Here is a 19,240-nt window from a genome sequence, read left to right on the forward strand (position 1 = left end):
TAATATTATATCATGCCAGAAGAATGAATTACTTCCAAGGGCTCCCCCTGAGAAATTAGGCTGGGAAATTGGCTAAATCCTCAAATTCTCTCTACTTCCTCATGTGCAAGAGAAACAAAACAGGGATTGTGCAATGCACACTTCAAAGTGAAGCTATAATTATCACCAAGCAACTTCTCACCATGTAATTTCTTTTCATTTATTTATTTATGGTTGCACTGGATCATCGTTGCCACATGTGGGCTTTCTCTAGTTGTAGTAAGTGGGGATTACTCCTCATTTCTGTGCACAGGCTTCGCATTGCAGTGGCTTCTCTTGCTGCAGAGCACAGGTTTGAAGCAGTACTAGGGATTCAGTAGTTCAGCACTTGAGCTCAGTAATTGTGGCTCACAGGGCATAGAGCGCAGGCTCAGTATTTGTAGTTCATGGGCTTCGTTGCTCTGCAGCATGTGGAATCTCCCTGGACCAGGGATTGAACCTATGTCCCCTGAGTTGGCAGGCAGGTTCTTATCCACTGTACCACCAAGGAAGTCCTCACCATGTAATTTCTAACCATTCCTTACCACAAAATTCTTCACACCATTCTGCTTTGATACTTCTTTGCTCAAAAAAATCTCTTCAGTATAAGACAGTGACAGTCAATAATCAATTCCCTGGCTAGATTACATGATAGGATAACAAAACAAAAATTGCTGCGCAACAAAGACTTTGATCTCTCCTCAAGAGTATATGCAGTCACTCACGCCTCAAATGCCGGTATGTCATCTGCAGTCAACCAGTAGTACTGACACTGCCCCTAGAAACTTGTGGGAAGGCCTTCAGGCCTAAACAGAGCAGGGCCTATTAACTGCCCTCAACTATTTACAGTAAGATTTGCAATTCTGTGATTTTTCTGAGAATAACCCTCTTTTTGGGCCATGCTCTGGATAGATGTATTTATATATATCATATACTACATGGAAAACAGAGAAGCCAATTCCCACTGCTCACGCCTATATGATGTAGCTGGCCAGAAGGTATGCCTCTTTATCTCGGACTATAATGTTATTCTATTTAAGTGAGCAAAGATCCTTGTGCTACACAAGCAAAATGATAGCTGGGGCATTTCATTTGATTACTGTAATTAACATATGTGCTTCTGAGAATGAAGGGAAAGACTTCTTAAAGAAAATGAGACATGGTCTTCTTGTCCTCTGAACCTTATGATAGATTATGTCAGGGACATCTTATGCACCACCTCAGATTCCATCTGCCCCTGCAGAGCTCATTGCTTTGTCTTAGCCATGACCACAGTGACTGACTGCTCACTGACTCCTTCAGGAATCTGCTGCCTAGGGCTGACCAGTCACTTGTCTATGATGTTGGCTCTTCCTGGCTGCTGCTGGGATAATCATCTGGAGTTACTGGCTCCTCTACCACTTTTGTACTTGGATGAAACACTAAAGAGCATGGTGTCTGGCTTCCCAAATGGCTGCCAAAAAATCTGGATGGTACAATGCAACGGGCTGGACATTAACTCACACAGGATGAGTTCTGATCAATAGAAATAGGAGAGTGTGGCAGATCAATCGTCGCCCTCCCTCCCTTTCATTAACTGACTACCCCATGCAAAGTTTATCCACACAGCCTTCCTATGCATAACTTCCCATTTTTCTTGTCTTGCCTCTCTTTTTTCTCACTTTCACTGCCCTGGGTTTGTGTGTGTATGTGCTCAGTTGCTTGGTCATGTCCAACACTTTGTGACCCCATGGACTGCAGCCCACCAGGTTCCTCTGTCTATGGAATTTTCCAGGCAAGAATGCTGGAATGGGTTGCCATTTCCTCCTCCAGGGGATCTTCCCGACCCAGGGATGGAAGCTGTGTCTCCTCCTGCATCTCTTGCATTAGTAGGCAGATTCTTTACTACTGAGCCACCTGGGAAAAACTCTTATCTGTCCTTTATCCTCATATATAGTTAGGTCAGGGAAATAATACACAAGTACTGACCTGTGTGGTGTAGATTGAAGTGCTGTGCCTCACAGAAGCAGGGAAATAATGAAAGGTTTCAAGTATCTAGGAAGATTTTATGATAGAGATGAAACTTGAAAAACATTTTAAAGAATGGATAATATCTGACTTGGTAGAGGGGAGATAGAGACCAGGAGGTGAGCATTTCAAGCATGCAGGCTGCATATAGCACCTGCTATGCAATCATTATTCCTGTGCTCTTGGTAGCAGAATCCCTGGGGGGTTATGGGCTCCCTTAAACTCACCTCTGGAACCCAGGCTAATCTGTGATATACAAAGATTCATGATTTGACAATTTTCTTAAAACAATAACAACAAGAAAACATGAAATTATGTTGAATTTAAACTCCAAATCTGGGTCTTCAAACAGGTATAAATTCTGAAAAGGTCCAATTAAATTTTACTAATAAAAATAAACATTTCTGATGGAAAGGTGCTTTCTTGATAACCTTGATGCCAAAGAGTAAATAAATGAATACATATTAAACAGCATAGTCAGACTCATAGGATAGTTTACATAAAAGTGAAAACAGGTAGCAATTCATTTTAGAGTAATATTGAATCATATTCTGGGAATAAGTGAATTGAACTCTTTGACAAGACAGTCTAGTCTACTTGAACTAGACATTCAAGTATGTGTCCTATAAATTTTTATTAATCTGGGAGTAAAATTCAAGAATTGAATTGAATTCTTTTGAATTGAACTGAATTCAATTCAATTCTTGAATTTTACTTGAGGACAGCTTATTAGTTGAGAACTCACAATTCAGCATAAAATGCCCTACTTGAATTTAAATAATTGAATTCAGTGTAATTAGGATACTTAAAGATATTTTATGAAGGGAGGGAAAACAGAAAATTAAGAAAAATTCCTAAAGACTTTATGAAAAATTCTCTTTGTTAAGGAGACAGATTGTGTTCCTCGACTATCAGCTATCTCCTTTCTCTCTTTTTCTGAGTGTAACTAAAATTTCAAAAGTTCAGTGTATGAAGTATACGCTGATAAACTGAAATGATGAAGGAATTTGCTCCAAATACTCTAGGGAAAAGAAACTGGGTGAGGAGTAGATAGGAGGATCATGGGATAGGTGGTAGGTCATGAAGCTCCATTATTCCTTCGCTTTTGTACATATTTAAAATTTTTATAGTATAAAGTTCTTATAAAACCCAGTATATTTTTAGTAGATGACAAATGATGAATCAGATCTAAATTTTCTTTGTTTTTTCAAGGGTTTTATAAATATACATTAATTATTTTGTTTCATCTGAGTATATCCTTGTTATTAGGGGTGAGTAGGACAGAGGAAGGAAAGGTTTGGCAGGAGGAGTGATGGGACAGAGTTGTTGGATGTAAGGAAAATAAGCAACTTTGAAGACAGTTTACAGGAGTCAATAACTGACTTAAAGAGGTAGAAGTTGAAGTTTCTGCAATTGAGTAGATGACTGAAAAATGTTGCATTAGTCATTCAGTCATGTCTGACTCTTTGCAACCGCATGGACTGTAGCCCACCAGGCTTCTCTGTCCACGAATTCTCCAGGCAAGGTTACTGGAGTGGGTCGCCATTCTCTTCTTCAGGGGATCTTCCTGACCCAGGAATCTAACCTGGGTCTCCTGCATTAGCAAGCAGATACTTTATGATAGCACCACTAATTCCTGAGAATGTAGAGATAAGATTGGGGTTAGGAGAGATCAAGAAAGATGTAAACAACATGGTTTGGTTGGGTTGATTTTGAGGCATCTAAAGGATATTCTGCCCAAGGAACATGTTTCAAATATTTATCTTCAAATAAAATATCACAATCCTTTTTAATAGAAACCACACCTTAATATTTTCAGAGGTATCCTTCCTTTTAATGGGTTTGTCTGCACAGCAGCCTTAGGAAGACTCAGGAACCTTTATCGAGAACATGTTATGTTTTCAAGATTAAGAAGTTAAGCATTTAATTTACATTTAATCACAAAAACAAAAACTACCAAATCTTGATCCTCTTGGTATTTAGCAAAAAGAGTGCTTTACAACCATTTATTATCATTTCCTCCCACCTCAGTCAAATTGCTGTCTCCTTATTTTAGGTTGAGTAATTTGACCAAAGTCTAGGTACTAACCATGGGCAAAGTCCAAGTTAAACCTGCATCTTTTTACTCCTTACCACTTTTGCTTGATCTTAAAAAAAAAAAATTCCACAGCAGTTATAAAGTAAAAACATATTCATGAAAGAACCAGTAGTATATTCCTGCAAATAGTGTTTTTCAGCTGAGCTCCATGTAACTGAGACCAGAATCATGCTCCCACATTTTCCTATTACACCTTCACCAAGTTCTTCCAGTAACAGAAATCTTCTCTGCTTATTTCCCTTCAGTTTATTAATTCATATCTTCTAGGCAAAACATATTTCATTAGAGTATTTAAGGGATAGTCTACCCACTCCAGTATTCTTGGGTTTCCCAGGTGGCTCAGCTGGTAAAGAATCTGCCTGCAATGCGGGAGACCCTGGGTTTGATCCCTGGATTTGATTTCTGGGTTGGGAAGATCCCCTGGAGAAGGGAATGGCTACCCACTCCAGTATTCTGGCCAGGAGAATTCCATGGACTAGATAGTCTATGGGATCTCAAAGAGTTAGACACGACTGAGCGACTTTTACTTTCATATGTGGTAGTTTCTTCAGTCCATCCCAGGACAAATTTCTAGCATTAACCAGCCTTTCTTACAGAAAAAGATTTTTGTGTGTGTGAATATTGGACTTGTTGTTGCTGTTATTCATTGTTCAGTCACTAAGTCATGTCCAACTCTTTGCAACCCTATGGACTGCAGCACGCCAGGTTTCCCTGTCCTTCACTATGTCCCAGAGTTCACTCAAATTCATGTTCATTGAGTCAGTTATGCTATCTAAACATCTCATCCTCTGTTTCCCCTTTCTCCTCCTGCCCTCAATCTTTCCCAGCATTCGTGTCTTTTCCAATGAGTCAGCTCTTTGCATCAAGTAGCCAAAGTATTAGAACTTCAGCTTCAACATCAGTCCTTCCAAAGAATATTCAGGGTTGATTTCCTTTAGGATTGACTGGTTTGATCTCCTTGCAGTCCAAGGGACTCTCCAGAGTCTTCTCCAGCATCGCAATTTGACAGCAACAATTCTTTGGTAGTCAACCTTCTGTATGGTCCAACTCTCACATCTGTACATGACTACCGGAAAAACCATAGCTTAGACTATATTGGACTTGTTATTATTAGGTAAAACATAAAAGACAAACCTTTCAGATTAACTCCTCCTCTCCTTTTTTTGTCTTTATCCAGTTTTCCATAGGCTACTTCACTCCTGACCAAACAGGATCACACCTAAAATACAGCTCTTTTTTCTTTCTTTTGCATTAATTTTGCTTTAAGTACTTCCCCTGAGACTGCTGGTTAAGGGTCTAACAAAACTTAAGGAGTATTAGACTCTTAGGTTGTGATAATTCTGTTCTCAAACTTGCTGTGAGATCTTATCATCTAATTGGCCACATGAAAGAATATAATCAGAGACAGGTGGCTGGGAACCTGAATCAGGCTCCCAATTGATGTAGTTTCTCGGGAAAGAGAGAGGGGGAGCATGACCTTTAAACTCCCGTGCTCAACAATAATCTTGGCCTAATTTGATGTCTTGGGCTCAGATCAATCATTAATAATGCTTCCCCTTCAGAGCTGGTTGGGGCAAAAACCAGAAAGGAAATTAGGAGAAAGGAGCACAGACCTCAGCTTTCCTTTACCTGTAAAGAAACAGATTACAATAAGGTTTTGGTGAGAATGGAAGCTTATAGGTGAGACTGTCAGAAATAAAGTTGGAATGATAATGTAAAGGGATTCTGCACATAGAGGAGAAGCCTGAAGAATGGAATCTCTGGTAGAAAAGGGTGCTGAATTAGAGAAAATGGGGCCCCCCAAACAAGTCTTATCTAGGATTTTATCTGGGGTAGTTTCTAAAATATTCATTATCTTTGGCTTAAATAATACATACTAATTTAAGACTTGCTTTACTCCATTGATTGTTTTAAAAAATTTATTTATTATTATCATTTTTTTTGTCTGCGCTTGGTCTTTGTTAGACTTCCCAGGTGGTGCAATGGTAAAGAATCCACCTGCCAAGCAGAGATGCGGGTTCTATCTCTGGGTCAGGACAATCCCTGGAGCGTGAAGTGGCAACCCACTCCAGTATACTCACCTGGAGAATCCCATGGACAGAGAAACCTGGCGGGCTACAGTCCTTGGGGTTGCAAGAGTCAGACATGATTTAGCCACTAAACAGCAGCAGCAGGGGCCTCTCTTATGGTTTCTCTTGAAAGTCTTCAGCTCCTCACAAGACCTTCTCCCCAAGCTCAATATACCTATCTTGATCCAGAGGACACATCTGTCTCCTTCCCCACCTTCCTTCCCTCACTCTTCCTGGGGCAGAGGGCACAGTCATTCCCAGTGGACTTTTGCTCAGAGTCTTAAATAAGTCCCTGTGGGTTTTATGCAAGGTGTTTAAATATTGCCAGGAATGAGAAGAGACTACCTAGCTGCCTGCCTCCACAAAAAAACAAAAAACTAAAACACTAAAATTAGGGAAAACTGGGGCTCTTGGATGGTAGAACTGACTTCTAGAGCTTCTGTACCTAGTAAGTGTCTAGTGCATAGTAGGGGCTCCTTAAACCTGTGTAGAATCCTGAGCAGGCTCAGCCCGTCAGCCAGGCTGCAGTCTGGGAAGGACAACCTTCTAGGGCTTCTGTCTGTACTTCACTCTGGACTCTGTCCACACTTTTCTTCTGTTGTTGTTGTTTGGTCTCCAAGTTGTGTCCGACTCTTTGTGATCCCATGAACTGCGGCACACCAGGCTTCCCTGCTCTTCACTATCTCCTGGAGTTTGCTCAAACTCATGTCCATTGAGTCAGCAATGCCATCCAACCATCTCATCCTCTGTCATCCTCTTCTCCCCCTGCCTTCAGTCTTTCCCAGCATCAGAGTCTTTTCCAGCGAGTGGGCTCTTTGCATCAGGTGGCCAAAGTATTAGAGCTTCAGCTTTAGCATCAGCCCCCCCAGTGAATATTTAAGGTTGATTTCCTTTAGGATTGATTAGTTTGATCTGCTTGCAGTCCAAGGGACTCTCAAGAGTCTTCTCTAGCACCATAATCATCACAATTTGAAAGCATCAATTCTTCAGCGCTCAGTCTTCTTCATGGTCCACCTCTTCTTCTGTTGTTATCTTGATCTGCCCGAGGAAAGAGCTCTAAGTATTTCACTGCGGATTCCCAACATACATGAGGAAATATTTCTTGTCCTCTGATAAAAATGAAAAAAAAAAAAAAAAAAGATGGTTAGAGAGAGCCGTGAAAAGAAGAAAAAAAAATCGAATGGTTATCTGATTTCTTTAACTGATTTCTTTCTTTTTTTTTTTTTTTTTTGGTCACAGGGCATGTGGGATCTTAGTTCCCCAACCAGGGATCAAATCTGAACTCCTTGCATTGGAAGTTCAGAGTCCTAACCACTGGACTGGCAGGGAAGTCCCCAAAGAGGGATTCCTGATCAGTTCCCCCTTGATCCACAGGTGACCGTCATGCTCCCTGGCAGCATTCCTTATCAGGGCATTTGTCAGTCAAGTGACCAGGCCTGACTGCTCTGACTTGCTGGGCTGTCTGAGACGGAAACACTAAAAGGAGAGTAATTTGCTTCTGGCCTTTTCTCTAGACTCCCCTAGATCAAAAGTCCTCTTCAGTCTAAGGCTAGGGGTGGTGGTGGTAAAGGATTGAACATGCTCTGGATTCTGTACAAATTCCTCCTTCAACCAGGCTGGCTGGCTCCAAATTTATTGTAACTTTCCAAGTGAGATAGTGAAGGAGAGGGAGGGATGGGCAGGAGAGATGAAAGAGAATTTCAGAGAAAGAAATAAGGAAAAGGGGAGGGAGGGAAAGTGGATCTTAGATGTCTGTGTGCTTTGATTTTTATAATTTTCAGAGCAGATTTTTAAGAATTAACTTGTGTGCTCTCTTTAGAATGCCACATAACACCAAATCTGAGACACAAAGTATGTAAAACACACACTGGGAATGTCGTAGAATTAAGGTCAAAAGGTTATGTAAATAGAGATGGGGAGTTGGCACCTGGTGGTTACTAAATTCCTACTGTGCATTTTCAAAGCTCGGTCATTGAATCACATGATAAGATAGGATTTCAAAATATTGATAAGCAGCAATTTAGTAATCTTAGAGATAACCATCAAAAAGTTTCCCTGTTACAAAGTTATCTTACTTTTAGTTTTCAGACTGGTACCCCTGGGGTATTGATTCGGAGGAGAATGAGAGGTGGGAGTGGTGCAGAGGTCCTCAAGGTGTAGAGGTGCTCACAGGAACAGATAAGGTGCATTTCTTCCCAAGTCTTCCTTCAGTGATGGCCGTGGTGAGCATTTGCCCTATAAAAAGCAGCAAATTTCCGAATCAGTTTTTCTTCGAGTGTTCCTTGTTAAAGATTTACTAGCACACCCAAGTCACAGATCTGTTCATTTGTTGTAAAAAGAGTGAATTATAGGAAATATTTGTATAAAACATAGTTTTTGAAAAAGGTTTCATGGCCACAAAGAAGCTTGAAAACCATGCCTCAGTTGGGAACTTTATTTTTTTCTTAGTAACATACCTAGTGAATACTATAATTGGAATAACTATGAATCATTTTACTATTTACTTGGGTATTTGTTTTAAGAGATGGCATTGATTTTCTTAGTCTCTAAAACTATAGCAGTTGAATTACATACCATTAGCTTTCTAATAAATCCATGTACAATGACAGTTTAAAGTACTTTACGATGTTTTAAGATACATCAAAGAAAAGAAAAACCCTTGGTTGTGGGCTTGGAGTTTAGTAAATTTAGGCTTTATTGGTTTAGTCAGTTAAGTAATTACAGAACTGGATGTGTTCCAGAAAAATGCCATTCCTCTAAGCATTATATGCCATGGAACAGTGTTAATATTTAAATCCTTGTTACCATTTCTGATCCTTAGGGGTTATATATTGGAATACCATGCTTATTTATCCCACATTATTTTTGACTCCCTAACTTTTTTTCCATTTTCCTGCTTGCTAAAGTAGCTCCCTAAAATGGTACTTTGAGAACTAATACGGTCAATCATGTTATCACACGTGTTGGTGATTTAAGCATTAGATCCCTCTCCCCAGGTCTCCACCCTCTCCTCTTGTGGTTCCTTTCTCAGGCTTTCTTAGGTTAAATGTCAGGTCATTTTGGGGGCTATTTTTACTTTGGTCTCTGGTCCCATGAGGCTAGCTGGCTCAAGGGATGAAAGAGGCCAAAACGCAAGTTGGGCAGAAGAGGAGGGACAGAACTCACTTTCAGTCTAAACCATGTTTTGGCCTGTTAGCCAGAGAGTTCTGCACAGGGATTTTGGGCACATGGACCTTTGATTGTTCATTTCTCATTGCTTCTAAATATCTTTCCCAGCACCTTTGGGGAGAGTGGCTGGGCTGATGCAGGAGCTGGGTAATTTGGGTCTCCTGGTTAGTAACATGACTATCCATGGTCAGAGGAGCCTGGTGGGCTACAGTCTACGGAGTTGTAAAGAGCAACAGAGTGACTGAGCTCACACACACAGACATCATTCCAATGGGAGCCTCCATGAGTGGCTGTCTGGTTTTCAACTACAGTTACCTGCCCCTGCCTGTCCTTCAGCCAGGTTTGATGCAGGGCATCTAATGCTGAAGCTCCAATACTTTAGCCACCTGATGTAAAGAGCTGACTCATTGAAAAAGATCCTGATGCTGGGAAAGATTGAGGGCAGGAGGAGAAGGGGGCGATAGAGGATGAGATGGTTGGATGGCATTACTGATTCAATGGACATGAGTTTCAGCAAGCTCCAGGAGATAGTAAAGATAGGAAATCCTGGCATGCTGCAGTCCATGCGGTTGCAAAGAGTCAGACATGACTTAACAACTAAACAACAACAACAACAAATCTAATGTTAACAAAGACACCCTTCAGTCCTGCTTTTTTGTTCTGGTACCAAAACCTACTAGAGCCTCTAACAGTGATGATTCCATTAGGGACACAGATTCTGATCATGTGTCCTAATATCCCAGGACTGGAAAGCAATCATAAGAATTATTTTGAGTGAAGGTGGTTAAAAGGTACAAACTTCTAGTTATAAAATAAGTAAGTCATAGAGATGAAATGTAATGGTGACTATAGTTAATAATACTGAACTGCATATATGAAAATTGCTAAGAGTGTAGATCTGAAAAGTTCCTATCACAAGAAAACAATTCTGAAACTATGTACAGTGATGAATGTTAACTAGATATTGCACTGATCATTTTCCAACATACACATGAATCAAATCATTATGTTTTATACCTGAAACTAATATAATGTTGTATGTCAATTATACCTCAAGAAAAATTTTTTGAAAGGGGAAAATAAATCAGTCCTTGTATCATACAAATAAGGTTCTCTTTCTTCCCTGAGAATGAGTTCTTTTGTTGGGAGACTTTTCCTGAATGTCACACAAACCCCTTTTCCTCCCCCTACTAATTCGCCAGACTTGTCTGGATATGTTTGAATTTAAGTAGCAGACCCAGTCTGAGTCCACGGCCAGAGGCAAATCAGTCTGCTGCAAGGTCAGCTTGACAAACATGCCCAGGCATGCCTGAAACTCAGCAAATGGACAATATTCACTATGTAAATAAAAGGAAGTAGGCAAAGAAGCAGAGGTCAAAGAAAGGAGGACGAAAGGATAACATGACCCTGTGTCACTGTCTGCCTCAGGTTCCCTTTTGATTTGTATTTTGATGTTTCATTTGGTACAAAAACTGTGGTACACCCACTGGTCTGCCTTTCTTGACTCTGCATTTTGAGCCACAAATACTTTGTGGGTCAGGCTCCCTCCTGGCCTAGGTGTGCGTGCCTGCGTGTGTGCTCAGTCCCTCAGCCACGTCTGATTCTTTGCCACCCTAGAGACTATAGCCCGCCAGTCTTCTCCGTCCATGGAATTCTCCAGGCAACAATACTGGAGTGGGGTGCCAGGCCCTCCTCCAGGGCATCTTCCCCACCCAAGGAACAAGCCCTCATCTCTTATGTCTCCTGCATTGGCAGGAGCGCCAATAGCACCACCTGGGAAGCTTGAACTAGGCGTAGCGCTCACCAAAAATGCTTAAGAAACATTTTTGAAAATAATTTTCTTTCTTTTTTTTAATGCAAGGAGTGGTGACCAAAAGTGAATGTAGATATGAGACTAAAATGACAGCAATAAAAAACTTGTCGCTTTGCTTTGAACTGAGTACACTGTGAAAAGAACAAGGCTCTTTCTGCAGTGTGATATATATAGTTCTGCTGTCACCACTTTCACAGTGTCTCTTCAGGGACTGTCTTGGGAGCTGTATCAGTGCACCATTAAAGATGGCAGCACCAACTACTGCTGCCAGCTCCAGCTCAGACACAGTGGGAAAACAACTCCCCCAAGCTACAACTGATCACCTTCATTGATTTTTCTTTAGTTCTGGTCTTTGTAAGAACAATGAATGTATAGCCAAACTGACTATCCCTATATTTTGTATTTCTGGGACTGTTAGTGAGATATCTTAACAGATAATATAAATTTGATTTGTGTGTGTGTGTGTCTTTTTTAAAGTAGCCAAATAAGCAAGTGCATGGAAGTAATTAAAATAGTGTCATTTCAAATCTTGTTGAAGGTTATAATGAGGACTGTTATTTCAGAGTCTCTTAATAACAGAGGGGGAGGGAAAAAAACCCCGTCTTCCAAAAAACCTAAATTCAGGTGGCCTCGGTCTCTTATTGGGCTTCCCAGGTAGCACAGTGGCAAAGAATCCACCAGTGCAGGAGACATGAGACACAGGTTCGATTCCTGGGTTGGGAAGATCCCCTGGAGGAGGAAATGGCAACCCACTCCAGTATTCTTGCCTGGGAAATCCCAGGGACAGGGGAGCCTGGTAGGCTACAGTCCATGGGATTGCCAAGTGGGACATGACTGAGCGACTGAGCACACATACAATCTCTCATCATCCATATTGATCTATATTCTAGTTATGTCTTCTAGTTTTGTCACTATTTTTATAAAAAATAGTGATAGAGATGTGCAGAGCAATCCTATCATCAGCCTTCACTTACAAAAGGAGTTTCAAGCGTTGGACGCAGAGCAGCAACACCCTGTGTCCTCTTACGTAGTGAAACAGTCCATTTTTGGGCTGAACCTCATCCAGCCTTTGGCCATTCCCCTTCCCTTGCAGCTCTTGGGTCAGCCATGTGACCAGGTTCTGTCCAGAGCGACCTCAGTGGAAGGAAGTCTGCTTCTAGGAGCTTCTGCTTCCTGCCTCTTGGAATCCTAGAAACTGAGCTCAGGGCCACACCCACAAGAGCAGCAAGACAGAGGAGCTTGGGTCCCTAAAACTGTGGATTACTGCATCAGTTCCGGCCCTCCCACCCAGATGTTTCTGAGAGAAAGAAATTTGGTTTGTGGCTTAATACCACACAGGTTTATTTCTTGATCACATCACCTTGTCCAGTGCTGGTCAGCAGGAGGAACCTACTCATTGTGGTAATCAGAGACTGAAGCATTCCATCTCAATCAGTGCTTCCACCGTGGCTGAGACAGGCAAAGGGAGTGTAGTCAATTGTACACTCTTAAAGCTTTCATCCGAAAACAACACACACATCACTTTTTTGTCTAATGCGAGTCATGTTACCATACCTAATCTCAGAGGGTACAGAAGTACCAGCCTATTGTGTGCCCCAAAGGCAGAAGAACCAGAGTAGGTGAACTGTCCTAATGACTACTGCAATTTCTGTTTTGTTCAAGCCATTATTATTTGGGGTTTTTAGTTACGTTCAACTTTTCTGAATCCCAACTGATATAGGAATGATCACATCAAGAAAAGAGATTGTTCCTGAAGATCCCCCTTGTACTCTGCAGGATTTTGCAGGGTAATTTTCTCCCTGTGGTTTTCTGGGAGAAACACCTCCTCCTCCCATCTCATTTACAGTCATCCTTGAGTTGTTAAGACCTAATACACTGACGACAAATCTCTAAGAATTTCCACTCCTACAGTTTACGTTGTCATCTCTGGATCCTTCTTAGTTTAGAAAACGTTCCCAATTTTTTGAAAATACAGCTCTATTCTTGCTCAATTCTACCTTTTTCCTATATTCAAACCTTACTCCTAGAGTTCTACATCTTTCCCAGTTGCTCTACATATATTCTTCCCTCCCTCAACTTGGTAATCATTTTCACTTGACCCTACTACACCTTCCAAATACACAGACAAATGGGTTTTTTATAGCTATTGTCTTTATTCTCTCCCTGTTCACCTTTTCTGAATCCCCCCATAATAAGGCTTCTGTTTGCTTCACTCCACTGAAACTGTTCTAAAAAGCTACTGATGGCTTTTTCTGTCTAAAAAAAAGAAGTGTTTGTCTGAAACTCTGGAATTCCCTGGAAATATGCTTTCATATATTTTATACAGTGAGCTAATAGTCATAGAGAAAAACAATCATAGGTTTAGTAAAACACAATAGAACCACATTAGCATTTGAGAGGTTTAGTAACGTGTTCTGTTCTGCTGTAAGTAAAATCATATGTCTATCTTATCTTTCCCTGTCCCAAAACACAGAAACCATCTGTAGCTGAAGGCTGACATGAGGTATTTATTTCTTTAAATCAGTCCTATTCTGCAACATATGCATTAGTTCTGTAATTCAGAGTGTTTATTTACTATATGTAGCTGTCACCTAGAAACAGGCCTACTTCATTAAAAAAAAAATCAAGTTAGTTGCAGGGATAAAAATTCTCTAGACTATTGACAGAAGAAGTCTTTTTTTTTTGGTTACTGGAGAGCTAGCCCATACACAGAATGGACTATACATGCTCTTTCGCAGACTCATTCTTTAGCAGGAAAGCAGAGCTGTATCAGTTTTGAATATGAAGGACAAAAACCAGCTCTAGAGATACCAAGCAATAGTCTAGGTATAGTTACGGGTTTAACACACTAATTTAATTTCATTGGAAAAAATAATGAAACTGGTGAAAAGTATTTATGGAACCGGAGAAAGCATATTTTGCTGGTTTTACTTTATGTTTGAAGTTTTGGGTATAGCTCTACCCATAAATACTGAAATGCCTAGCATAAAGAACGCAGCCTGGGGCATACCCCATAAAACTTACAGTGCAATTAAATGAGCAATTTCCACTGGAAATAAAATCGGTATGCTGAGTGGAATATGAATTAAACTGTGCATCGAACTCAGGCCTGCACTAGGCTTTTGAGAGGAAACTCCTGGTTTCAGTAGCAACTGATGCAGTCCATCTATAGGTCAAGGCCAGTAAGTAACAAAAGATAACTGTAGTTAGCATGAAGATCAGGGCATTTCAAATTATGGTTAATAAAGTTCCCTTGTCGTTATGCCTCTTGGATGGGCCCAGCAAAATGATACTAGTGACAAAGGATTAAATCTGACCCTCCATTACACTGTAGACACACTGAGTTCTTCCGTTGTGTTTGCTATACAGAATTAAAAGAAAATATTTATTTATTTATTTGGCTGTGCCAGGTTTTAGCTGTAGCATGTGGGATCTAGTTCCCTGACCAGGGATCAAATTCCAGCTCCCAGCATTGGGAAGGTGGAGTCAGCCACTGAACCAAAACAGAAGTCCCATGCTATACAGAATTTTTGACATGTCCCTCAAAGTTTATTTTCACCTTCTGAATGTTCCCTTCTGCATCAAAGTCAGCCAAGTGTCCTTTGAAAAACATTCATGAAGATTTCAACTGGAAAACCGAAACGTCATTAGCACAAATGTCAGTTGGTGTTAGAGTCCACATTCTGTCCTGTTTCATTTCTGGGACCTTACTGGGAGACTAAAGGTCAATGATTCACTGCTATCTTAAGGGAAAACTCAGCTCAGGAAAGGATTTATGTCTGTGGCCTTGTGAGGGGCCATGTGTATATGTTTGATTTGGGGAAGGACTGGCTTAAAAGTACAGAGTGAGTGAGTGATAGTCGCTCATTCGTGTCCAACTTGTTGCCACCCCATGGACTGTAGCCTGCCAGGCTTCTCTGTCCATGGAATTCTCCAGGCAAGAATACTGGAGTGGGTTGCCATTCCGTTCTTTAGGGCATCTTCCTGACCCAGGAATCAAACCCAGGTCTCCTGCATTGTAGGCAGATTCTTTACCATCTGAGCTACCAGGGAAGCCTTGAATGAATTTTACCTATGTAAAATGTTTACAAGTCAAACTATAAATTATATCTTTTTGAAATTACATCATTTCACTGTACTTTTGTCTGAATTCAACTTCTCTTGCCAAAATAAGTGGTGTCTGTCATTTTTCTAATTGCAAAAATGATACTACCTATATATGAAACATTCTAAATGAAAAAATTACTTTCCAAGGCAGTGTATATTTTGAATTTTCCAAGTACTTGTCCCACCCAGAGCTACATCTCAGCATATCTTATTTGCATATCTATAGTTTCTGTCCTGAACCAAACAAATATACTGTTTCCTGTTCTTTTGTCCATGGGCTGGCTTTCCTAAAATGAGCAATTATGTACGTTTAGATGGCTGATCAGTTCCTCCCCACAGATCTGCAGCCGTGGAAGTGTCTGGAAGAACAGGATGAGGTGACGGAAAGCTGGTCTCTTGGAGCCAGGAAGTGGAAATTTGAAGCTAGTTACAAGAGAGGAAGATATAGGAGTTAATTAGGAGCTAAAGCCGTAAAGTCCCTTTCTGTGTGTGACGCTGATGTATCAGACATTTCTGTCTTAGACTAAAGGCATAGTAAAAAAGCCACTTTATTTAGATTAACAGAGCATTATATAACCGGAAAATTTTACAGTTTTATGTGTATAGTGAATAGTTTGTGAAGGAAAAGAAGACTTCCCCTCTGTTTATTGTTTGGATAAGGGGGGAAAAAAAAGCAACCCACCAATTGTTTAGTGAGGCATCTTTCTTTTTTGAAGACAATAGCTTGGAGGCATAAAATTGGGTTATTTTAATCAGAAAGGCAGCTCCTATGCTACTGCTTTTCACAGTTAAAATCATTTCCTATTTTCCTGGGAAAGCTCTGGTCAGTTTGAAAACGTCTTTGTTAATTAGCAAGCTATGACGCAATGCATCTATATATCTTTAGAGCTCTGGCGCCAGCTAGTGGTAGAAGAGGGGAGACGCGTGGCTCGCTCTCAAATTGGAGAAAGCGGCTGCATCTTGTCTCACCTTAACCATCGTTCTTCCGCATTCACCCCCGCCCCCGCCCCGTCAGTATAATGGGGGATCATTGCAGTGTGGCCAGAAAGCGGCAGACCAGATTATAGATGAAAGGAGAGGAAAGTGGTGATCAGGGGCTCAGAGAGGAAAAGCCAGATTAATGCAATCGTTTTTCCAGAGGATTTGAGGAGCGATCATTTATTTGAAGTACTCTTGCCAGGTTGATGCAGCAGCTCAATCTTTTGCCACTGGATGTTTAGCCTTTTGTTTTTCATTTATATGTATATATGAGTATATAATTAGAACACGTAATAACTATGGAGCTTCACCACAAACACGCACTGAGGACAGACACGTTGTAAGTCTAAATTTGTGTTCATTTTTAAGTAGCAAATATTTCTACTGTGAACAGGCTCTGCTACCTTCATACTGGTACAACTCAAAGATGAAAAACACTCAAATGGTTAATAAAGCAGAAACCTCTTAAGATGATATTTGTAGCTGGTACACTATGAAGAAAATATAAAAATTCCAGGCAAAAGACACTTTATTTGGGTTGCATGAAGTAAATTTAGTCTTAAAGCCTAGTCTGCTCTCCAATTGAAATAGGTTCTGATGATTTGCAGGAAAACTGAAAACATGCAGTATTTATTCTAAGAACAAAGAATCTTTGGCAGGCCATTTTTCTCATTTAATTAAGCCATAACTGACCTTACTAGGGTTATGGAGGGACTTTAAATGCTAATAAATAAAGTCTTAAGCTGAGACATTTCTTTCATTAAGTAGCAGAAGCTGTTTATAAGTCGATTATTGCTAAAATCAATTACTAGTACTAATATTTGATGTGAAATTTACTATGAAAACAAGTTGAAGCTTTTGAAGAACTTTCCTTTTTAGATGTCATTTGTATGTCTTTATCTGTATCAGTTATAGATAATAATAATCTGAACTGCAATTTTTTTGTAATAATATTTTTGGAAGGCAGATATAATTTAGAGGAAGTTTCAGACAGGAAAAATTGTCATTCTTACCTGGGAGTCTAATTTATGTTACTCTGCTGTTGGGGAGATAATACTTAAAATCTCCTTATGTGAGATAGATGGTAAAATAGCTGGTCATGGTTCTGCTCTGTGAAATTTACATAAACTACTATTTTAAGCTTATTTTACACTTTTGCTAAAAGCTGCATATCGCATATTAAAAATTCACCTAACCTTGTTAATCAAGTTAAAGTGTAGATGTTTTCTCTTTGATTTTAAGCATCTTGTAACTTTTAGTGAATAATAAGACCCTGGTTAAAATCTTAAAATCTTTAGTTTATCTGGTCTTCTCTGTGTCTCTTTTATCTTTTTCTTGAGATGGAAGTTGACTTTATATAATTGAATAAGAGTTTCAAATCAGTGGGCTTCCCTGGTAGCTCAGCTGGTAAAGAATCCACCTGCAATGCGGGAGACCTGGGTTTGATTCCTGGGTTGGGAAAATCGCCTGGAGAAAGGAATAGCTACCCACTCCAGTATTTTGGCCTAGAGAATTCCATGGACTGCATAGACCATGGGGTCGTAAAGAACTGGACACGACTGAGCGACTTTCACTTTCACTTCAAATCAGTAGCTGAAAAGAATTTGTAAAAGAAAATTAACATAAACAAGGCTCTTTCAATGATGGGTCTTCCCCGGTGGCTCAGTGGTAAAGAATCCACCTGTAATCAGGAGACACAGGAGACCCAGTTTCCGTCCCTAGGTTGGAAAAGTCCTTTGGAGGAGGGCATGGCAACCTACTCCAGTATTTTTGCCTGGAGAATCTCATTCACTCATGCACAGAGGAGTCTGGAGGGCTACGGTCCATCGAGTTGCAAAGAGTTGGACACGACTGAGCAGCAGAGCAGCTTTCAATGACAGTAGATTAATTGAAACTGAAAAGAATGATAGAATTTAATTGTCATAAAATTTTGAGAGTTACAACAAGATAAAATAGTTTATGCTCTCTTAAAACGGCTTCACAGTATGTGAGTATGTATGTACTTATTTTAAATGCTGAGTTTGTGATTAGGTCGATCTTAAAACCTGTTAATGGTTGCCTTAAAATATTTTGATGCCTACTATAATCCTTATTAACTTCCCATATGGTGCCAAGTAAATGCTTTGAAATGTCATTCCATCATAATTTGAAATTTATTCATAAAGATTTTAAGATTTAGCATTTGAATTTAATTTCTTACTACTTTTTGATATTATAAAAGTAGAAATTAACTCTATATTGCAAAATGAATGCATTTGAAGGAAGGAAGGAAAACATACCTGGATGTGTGTATATATATATATATATTTTTTTTTTTTTTTCCTCTTTAGGGATTTCTTTGATGACTCTGTAATCATGATATTAACAAATAGCCAGTTCACTCAATTTGTTCCTCCTTTCATTTGAAATAGTCAACAAAATTTTTACAAAAGCAGTACGTGTAGGATATCATTTTTAGTTGTTGGTGTCCCTGAATGTGACAACATGAAAACAAATTTACAAGTAAGTGCACTCACACCTTTAGACAAGGCGTACTAAAACGCATATTTACGAATAGTTAAACGTCGGTTTGGCCTCCAGATTACACGATTGCTGAACAGCACAAACTCCCTTCACAGAGCAACACTGGAGCTCTCTACAGACCTCCCTGTTAGGAGATTCTGGCACAGTAAGAGGGGGGACACATCTGCCAGCAAAGTGCTATACAGATGGTTCTCCTCATTAGCCTACAGAACTCCAAGCAGCCATCACGGAGGAGGTCTGGGATCTCTCTTGGAAAAGATGTTAAACTAGCCTCCTGTTCAATGTCATTATGGTTTCCCCGAACTAGTCTCCTTAGTACGCCCTGTTGGGCTTGAGCTGGTCTACGCGTCTCACTTGCAGAGATGTGAGATTGTGGCACTGTGGCCAATTCGCCAAAGGACATTATACAGTTGTCAGATTTGACAAAGCTGCACACAGCAAGTCAGATCTGGAATACTT

Source organism: Giraffa tippelskirchi, chromosome 3 (assembly GCF_054371585.1).
Source record: "Giraffa tippelskirchi isolate mGirTip1 chromosome 3, T2T-mGirTip1v1.2.pri, whole genome shotgun sequence".
NCBI lineage: Eukaryota > Metazoa > Chordata > Mammalia > Artiodactyla > Giraffidae > Giraffa > Giraffa tippelskirchi.